This window comes from Rhagoletis pomonella, unplaced genomic scaffold (genome assembly GCF_013731165.1).
Source record: "Rhagoletis pomonella isolate Grant_MI unplaced genomic scaffold, Rhpom_1.0 Rhpom_scaffold_00014, whole genome shotgun sequence".
NCBI classification, from domain to species: Eukaryota; Metazoa; Arthropoda; class Insecta; order Diptera; family Tephritidae; genus Rhagoletis; species Rhagoletis pomonella.
In genome coordinates this window covers 19,273,164-19,281,699 of record NW_023458568.1, presented here as the reverse complement: position 1 = coordinate 19,281,699, position 8,536 = coordinate 19,273,164, and the positions used below count along the sequence as shown (strand labels likewise).

General features: G+C 33.6%; 1 long non-coding RNA gene across 1 annotated transcript; it reads left to right on the top strand.

Annotated features, from left to right (window-relative positions):
- The first annotated feature begins 6,958 nt into the window (after positions 1-6,958).
- Positions 6,959-7,504, top strand: LOC118749096. The gene is made up of 3 exons (XR_004994159.1): positions 6,959-7,053; positions 7,116-7,283; positions 7,340-7,504. It is a non-coding gene; the product is annotated as an uncharacterized LOC118749096 (long non-coding RNA).
- The last annotated feature ends 1,032 nt before the right edge of the window (positions 7,505-8,536 follow it).

Below are 8,536 nucleotides of genomic sequence, written 5' to 3'. Positions count from 1 at the left end.
ATATTAGAAAAAAACGAAATTATCCATATGCACACTTTCGTTAGAAAACCGAAATAATGCATATAACAAAAACCGAAATAATGCATGCATGCACAATTTCAGTTCAAAACCGAAATAATGCATATGGCAAAAACCGAAATAAAGCATACATGCACAGTTTCGGATGAAAACCGAAATAATGGGTATGTGAAAGACGAAGGTATGCATACATGCACAGTTTCGGTTGAAAACCGAAATAATGCATATAACAAAAACCGAAATAATGCATGCATGCACAGTGTCGGTTGAAAACCGAAATAATGCATATGAAAAACCCGAAGTAATGCATACATGCACAGTTTCGGTTGAAAACCGAAATAATGCATATGAGAAAATACCGAAATTATGCATATGCATACTTTCGTTTTAAAAGCGAAATAATGCATATGAAAAAAAACGAGGTAATGCATACATGCACAGTTTCGGTTTAAAACCGAAATAATGCATATGGTAAAAACCGAAATAAAGCATACATGCACAGTTTCGGTTGAAACCGAAATAATGTCTAAATGCACAGTTTCCATATGCGTAATTTCGGTGCCCCGTATGTATATGTAAATAGACATAAATTTGCATAAGTCTGTACAGTAAAATTAATCGTTATAAGAAGTTAATTTGCTTTTATTTTACTAGCTGTGGTTTAGTTTTACTAAATGTTATGTTAGCTATGTTTTTAATAAATCTGACATTGAAAAAATATTAAAACTCAAAAAAATTTTTGTTAGGTTTTGGTTGGTATGGTAGGAAATTCTGGTAGGAAAAAAAATTGGTCGTGGCAACGCTGGCTCACATATTCCAAACAACTATGATAGTCTCATTTACTGCTAGTTTTCGCACTTCTGTAAATTATCGTTATAGGCATGTTGAACCCATTTCAATGTTCATTGTAGGGTCCATAAGTCATAAGTAGGGTCCACCCATTTCCAAAAAAAAAAAAAAATAATAACAATCTTATTTTCCGCCTGTAGGATATTCTAAAATGTCTAGTTAATTAGCTTCGGTAGTGACTAAAAATTTCAGTCTTTGTATTTTTGTAAACTACCATGGGAAGTAGACTTGGTTATTTTCCGATTTTACGCATTTTCAATAAAATACGTCTTTAGCCCAAGAGATATTTCGCGTTCCAAGTTTCGTTGAGATATCTCAATTTTCACACGAGTTATCGTTATTTACTTGTTTAGTTAAATCTAATGTTTGCAAAAACATTAGCAAAATTTTTCCATACTGCATTGTAATGAAAAATTCATGTACAGTAAAACCCGCTTAAGTACCTCACGAAAAATGTCAGCTTTGTGAGGAACTTAGGCGGGTTGGGTACTTAAAAGAACCCGCTTAAGTACCTCGATGCGGGTACTTAAGCGAACATAATTACTGATGTAGTTACATCTTCTTGTTAACTTACATAAATCCTTGAATAACAACATTTAATGAAGTATACATAGTTTAAAACCAAAAGCGTAGCATTATTTAAACACATAAACAAGTAAAGAAAAGCTCTCTTAAAAAAGATTTAGTGCAATGGTCTGTATTTTTACAAGAATTAAATTGTTTAAAAAGTCGAGGTTGGACATATCATTTTGTACTAAATTCAAAATGATATTGTTTGTCACTTATGTTTATTTATTAATTTTTAAGGTATTTCAATCAATTGAAATGCAGTTAATTCCCTAACAAATACCATATAAACCTAAGCTTAGGATTTTGTAGAACACTAAAAAAAAATTCATCATAATTTCAAACTTTTTTCTCAGAAGTATTTTTTGAGTATACAGTTTTATAGTCCATTCTATTTTAGTGCAATAATGTGCAAGTTTCAAGTGGCTAAAAGTTACCGTTGATTTTTTGCAATTTTTTTACCGAATTTTAAAATACGTAAATATTTTAAGGAATTTTAAAAGAGCACAAGAGAGAGAGGGGTACTTAAGCGGGTTTCACTGTAGTATGACTGCGCTTTAATCGGCTGCTGAATTGGCAATAACTTCAAAAACTAAATCCAACTTTAGTTAAGTCAAACCAAGACACCTTTGTCAGGATTGACAAGCATATGTTTTTTGTAATGGTTTGATCGGGGAGGTATAACAAAAGTCTTTGTTTAATGGACTAAAAAAGTTAGCTTATAAAATGGGTTACGGTATGTTGAATATGAATTGAAATGACTCATGGTGGAATAATACCAGGTGAAGTAATAAGAGCGAGAAGGAAGATTTGACACTACCTTATTGGACGTGTTCGCCCCTTAGATTTTTTTTAAAGAGTAAAGGCCAGAAACATTAAAAAGAATTACCCTTTTTGACTACAAAAGGGGTAATAATTTGAAGTGTTTTATTTAATACATATACATTCATAATATTAAAAATTACGTTTGAAATATCCCTATTTGAAAAATAAAAGAGCCATTTAAATTAACTAAGCATAATTTATAATTTTTTATTCAAATTAGATATGTAGAAGCTAAACAATTTTGTGGATTACGCAAACAAACACTAGCAATAACAAAGAGCTTTAAGGATTTACAGGCAGTGTAATAAATAATAATTAGAAACTTAAATAAAGATTTTGACGCTAATAAGAGTAGTGTGATGTACTAAATCCACGGAATAGTTCACACAAAGAGTAGGGATGTTCCGATACAAGTAAATACGAGTATGTACTCGATACTTTTGTTTCGATACCAACTATTTTTTTTACTCGAATCATTGTTTCGATGCCTCCTTCGAAAGAAAAGTACTTTTATCGAATCGATTTGAGCAGATTCAGAGCAGAATTATTCTTATATACCCCTTATTTTTACTAGACATATATTACAAAGCGTGAATTAGATTTATGGTACATCAGAACTTATACTTATTAGGTACATAAAACATATTACAAACTGGCAGATATATAAGTGTCATGAGTTGAGGGAAATATGGTGTTACTTACAACATACACATCTTTGTATACAATACTAGCGGTACCCCGGTGTGCTTCTCTACACCAAATATTGAAAAATGAATGAAAAATCCTGGAATTTTTCTATATGCAATTTTTTTTTTACTATATTGCAGGCTTGTTTATAGTTGACTTAATTTATCCGAAGAAAAAATAAACACTGCACATCATAGCAACAATTTTTTACTATGTTTTGAGTTTTTAACCGACTTCCAAAAAAGGAGGAGGTTATCAGTTCGTCGGAATATTTTTTTTTTTTTTTTTTTTTTTGTATGTTACCGCATAACTTTTCGATATATATATATAACGATTTCGATAATTCTTTTTGCATCGGAAAGGTAGTGTCTCAGAGGTGGTCCCATACTAATCTGGTTAAGATCCGAAGTCGGTTTTTTTTTGCTAAAAATTACTAGTCATGTATCTGCTGTTGTACCATATACGTGGTTCATGTGACAGACATCAACTGTCATATATCATGAACCGCCGGACCGAATTCGGGCACACTTCGCATAACCCATCTGCATTATAGTCCGAATATACCGTTTAAATTTGGTAGAATTCGTGCACTTATTTTTTTATTTAAGATGTGAGGTGCCACGCCCCCTTTTCCAATACCGCACATTTTTCTCAATGAGTATGGAATTATTTCATATGTCTATACCAATTTCCAGTAATCTACCACAAATATTTCAAGAGATATACCTGATGAAAATTTTTTTATTATGGGTGGTGCCACGCCCCCCTTTTCCAAATTCGGGGAAACTTAACACAAACCATCTGCATAATAGCCCGACTGTGCCGTATAAATTTGGTTGAAATCTTGCGCTTATTTTAACCGACTTCCAAAAATGGAGGAGGTTATCAGTTCGTCGGAATATTTTTTTTTTTTTTTTTTTTTATGTATGTTACCGCATAACTTTGGACCACGTCAACCAATTTCGATAGTTCTTTTTGCATCGGAAAGGTAGTGTCTCAGAGGTGGTCCCATACTAATCTGGTTGAGATCCGATCAGTGGATCATGAGATATATAAATATATATATATATTTTTATATGGGAGTTGAAGTCGGTTTTTTTTGCTAAAAATTACTTGTTTATATATAAGATGGGAGGTGCCACGCCCTCTTTTCCAATACCGCCCATTTTTCTCCATGAGCATAGAATTATGTATTTGCTATACCTATATACCGATTTCCAGTACTCTACAACAAATATTTCATGAGATGTACAATATATAAATTTTAGTTAGTATGGGAGGTGCCACACCCCCTTTTAAGAATTCGGGCAAACTTCACATAAACCATCTGCATGATAGCCAGCGTTGCCACTTGAGAATATTTTAAGGTACCAAAAAGCCTACCAAATCAGTTTGCAAACTACCAAAAAATTTTTAATCAATAAAACGAGATTTTATTAAATTTACAGGTTTTGCAGATTAACAGTAGGTATAAATTAAAATACCAAATAATATGGTTTCTGTGCTACAGTTGGTTATCCATTCATGCAACACTTGAAGTTTACACAAAATAAATTCGGGCGTTTAACTAAATTAATTAACGTATCGTATAAAAAACAGTTATAAGCATTGTATATGGTTTTGATATTAATTCAATTCATATCAAACATTTTGATGTATAAAAAAACAAATTCAGACATTTTATGCGTTTAAATAAAAGTTAGGTTGCTCACACTTGCTTGGTTATCAGGTTATCTGGTTATGTGGTTATATTTTTTATTCAGTTTACAACAAAAAGTTTTTATATCCTATATTATATCAAAAACAAAGTTTTTATATCTCCTAATTGTATACAAAACGTTTGTAAAAAAATCATACATCTATGAGATCTCTTTTTGCTGACCACACGTAATATGCATCAGCCTTTTGTACTAGTTCTTTACAGTGCATAATACTATTTATTGTACTGATGTTTAGTTTATTTCTGAGTTTGGTTTTTGGGCGCAAGCGAGTTTTCATCACTACGAGAATTTTCAGTATTTGTTAATTAACACATATGTACATACCCACTTAGTCGCAATTTTTTACCTGAACAAGTCGTCGTTATTATTGTCCACACTTACTTCGGACGGTTTAGAGGCTTTATAGATATACCTGCAAATAAACAACGATTAAAAAGTAACAAATTCAAAGCAAAATTAACTTACTTGTCCATCACTAATCTTTTCGCTTGTTTGTTAAATTCAATTGAAGAAAGGCGCGCAAATGCCAAGTTTTTGACATTTAACATCTTTCTTTCACTCTTTCTCTTGCCATTATTTCCTTTGCTTGCTATGAATACAGGGTTACCATTCATAGATATTTTTAGAGTTACTATAAATAGTAGATAGCACTGGCAGTATGCAATCTTAAGCAAACAAATTTTATTGGTCCAATTGGACCAAAATGGCAACGCTGATGATAGCCTGAATATGCCGTATAAATTTGGTTGAATTCGGTGAAGCCGTTCTCAAGTTATAAGCTCACACCAAAAACGTGTACTTATTTTTATACATAAGATACATATGCCACGCCCCCTTTTCCAAATTTGGGCAACCTTCATATAAAATATCTGCATGATGGCCCGAATATGCTATATAAATTTGGTTGAATTCGGTGAAGCCGTTCTCAAGTTATATGGTCAATTCAAAAACGTTCACTTATTTTTATATTTTAGTTAGTATGGGTGGTGCCACGCCGCCTTTTCCGAATTCAAGCAAACTGCACATAAACCATCTGCATGATAGCCCGAATATGTCGCATAAATTTGTTTGAATCTGTTCTCAAGTTATGAGGTCACACCAAAAACGTGCACTTATTTTTATATATTAGGTTTGAGGTGAAAATATATTCAGAATTAACTTTTTGATTAAATGTTTCTTTAACAAAAACAATAATATCTGAGCTAAGGGAGCGGCGCCCACCACTGTCGTATACGGTGTATGCGATGCTGCAGTCACAATAGTGCTTCAGTACAAAATACCTTTAGTGTGGCTTAACAATAGTAAATTAAAAACAAAAATAAAATTACAAATTTCTTGACTTCAGAGGTTTTATGACCATTAATATTACCTAATAACCACTCAGGGGACCTCTGACTTTTCAAATGACAATTCATTAGTGAAATTGCTTACATAGAAAAGTATAAAAAAGGAGACTAACAAAAAAAAAACACCTTAGAGAAATAATATATAAGATAAGAGCTTGTCAGACGTGGCAATATTTCCGTCTTTCGCACGCAATTCGCTGTCAAATTGAGAAATAGAAATTTTATTTCGATGTTTGAACAGCCAGAAAGATCTTTCTGTCACTTTTTGGAAATCAGTTTCAGAAATAAAAGTTGCAAGGTGTGACTGCAACTGCAAGAGCGAAAATCGATATCGGAAATATATTTCAACTTGCTCGTGCTGCCTTAGCAATTTTTATTTCTTCTGCAAGTGCTAAGTTCTTTCGAAAGACACTTTCCATGCAAGGTGTGACTGCTCATGCAACTGATTTCTCAATTTGACAGCCTTTCCGAAATTTATTGCATCGAAATATATTGCCACGTCTGACACGCTCTATAGTATTTTTCCACAAAAATTCAAAAAAAAATTTTAGAAAAGAACAAATTTTCCACAAAAGTTCAAACGGAGTTTTTGAAAAAAAACAATGTTGCAAGCAAATAATAAATGGCCAAATCGCCCCCAAAATATATGTAAATACTTCCAAAGAAGCAACACATAAAACGTACAACGAATAAAGGCAACATTGTGAAATATAAGGCAGCCGAATGTTAGAACATGAACAGAGAACGCTGCCTTATTACTTCACCTGTTTATTGCGCCATGGAAATGACTAATTGGGGCATATCGCATTGCAGTAGCGCCAGCACTTTTGGTAAAAAAAACATTTTGTTTAAATAAGGATGATGTCCTATAAATACATACCTACATTTGTTTATAAGGATAATATTTTTAAAAAATTACTTATTTTCCTTTTTTCTTTTTTCAGTATGAGTGCAAAGTTCAAAATCTAAAAAAGCGCAAAGTGACTATCCACGTTTCGGTGAACGGAGTTCGAGTGGTGCTCAAGAAACGCCGGAGAAAAGTTAGTAGCAAATAATTCAATCTCAATTAATTTTTTAATTAAAACCTCTGTATTTAATGCAGAAAAGGAACTGGACAAATGACGCAGAAGAAATCGAACTACTCAATCATCCCATCTACAGAATTTTCTACGTATCGCACGATAGTAGCGATCTCAAGATATTTAGCTATATTGCACGAGATGCCAGCACAGATACATTCAAATGCTCCGTCTTTAAAAGTCATAAAAAAGTATGTATTAATGTATTTATCTAAAAGCAAAACATGTACAGTCCGATTCTGTATAGAAACTCAACTCTTTGAGGACTTTTTATTTTCCTCCTATTCTAAACGAACTTCGAAAAAGGGAAAATGTATTCTGAGAAAACAGTAGACATCACGAATGATGAAAACAATTTGGAAATTGGCTATGTTATTTTGGAAAAAGTTTCGCCAAACATTTGACAGTGAGTTTGAATAAAAATGTAGGTAATTCACTTTTAAAATAAAATTTGTTTTAATATAACGTGTAATAATAATATGTTGGCGCTTTCACATTTGTTAGTCTTTAGCCAAGCTTCTCCACCGATTTGTGCCATGCGCGTTGATATTGTCACACAAAGTGGAGGGACCTACAGTTTTACGTTGACTCCGAATGGTGATTGTATTTTTATAAGAAGCTATTTTTTCATAGCAGAAATACACCCGGAGGTTTGCCATTGCCTGCCGAGGGGCGGCCGCTATTAGAAAAAGCTTTTTTAAAGTGAAACTTCTTAGGTGGCGGTATCCGAAAAATGGAGAGTGAAATTTTTAAAACTGAAAATGTTACATGAGTAAGAAGGAAGATATAGTATAGAGAAGGGGAAAAAAGAAAGAAAGCGACGTATGACGGCGATACAAAGCGGTAGCACACACATCTTCAACGCGCACGCATACACGGAAAAAAGAAAGAAAGCGACGTATGACGGCGATACAAAGCGATAGCAGACACATCTTCAACGCGCACGCATACACGTACCTACATACACACAGATGTACGCATTTCAGCTCTGCCGCTATCAAGCAAGCGTGCTTCGTGGACCTACCTCTATTCGTACATACATATGTACATATGTTTGTATGGATACATGTATGATGAAACAAACAGGCTTCGTTGATATACTGATGTATGTACTTATGGACAGCAGTTTTTTCATGCATGTCCATATGTTTGAATGGTTGTACATGTATGTATCTATAAATATTTGTGTGTACCCAATTTGCCAAACGACGTCATAACGACGTCGTTTCCGACTCGTTATGGTGAACAATTTGTTCGCCAGCGACGGTCGCAAACGACTCGCCAGCGAACTCGTCGTCGGATGAAAATCACAGTTCGCCGGCGGGCCGCTAAAAGAGTCGCAATAACGACTTACTGGCGGGTCGCAAAAACGATTCCCCTGCAGCTCGCAAAATGATGTACCAGGGAACTTCAAAACGACGCTCAAAATTTATACCAAATTTAA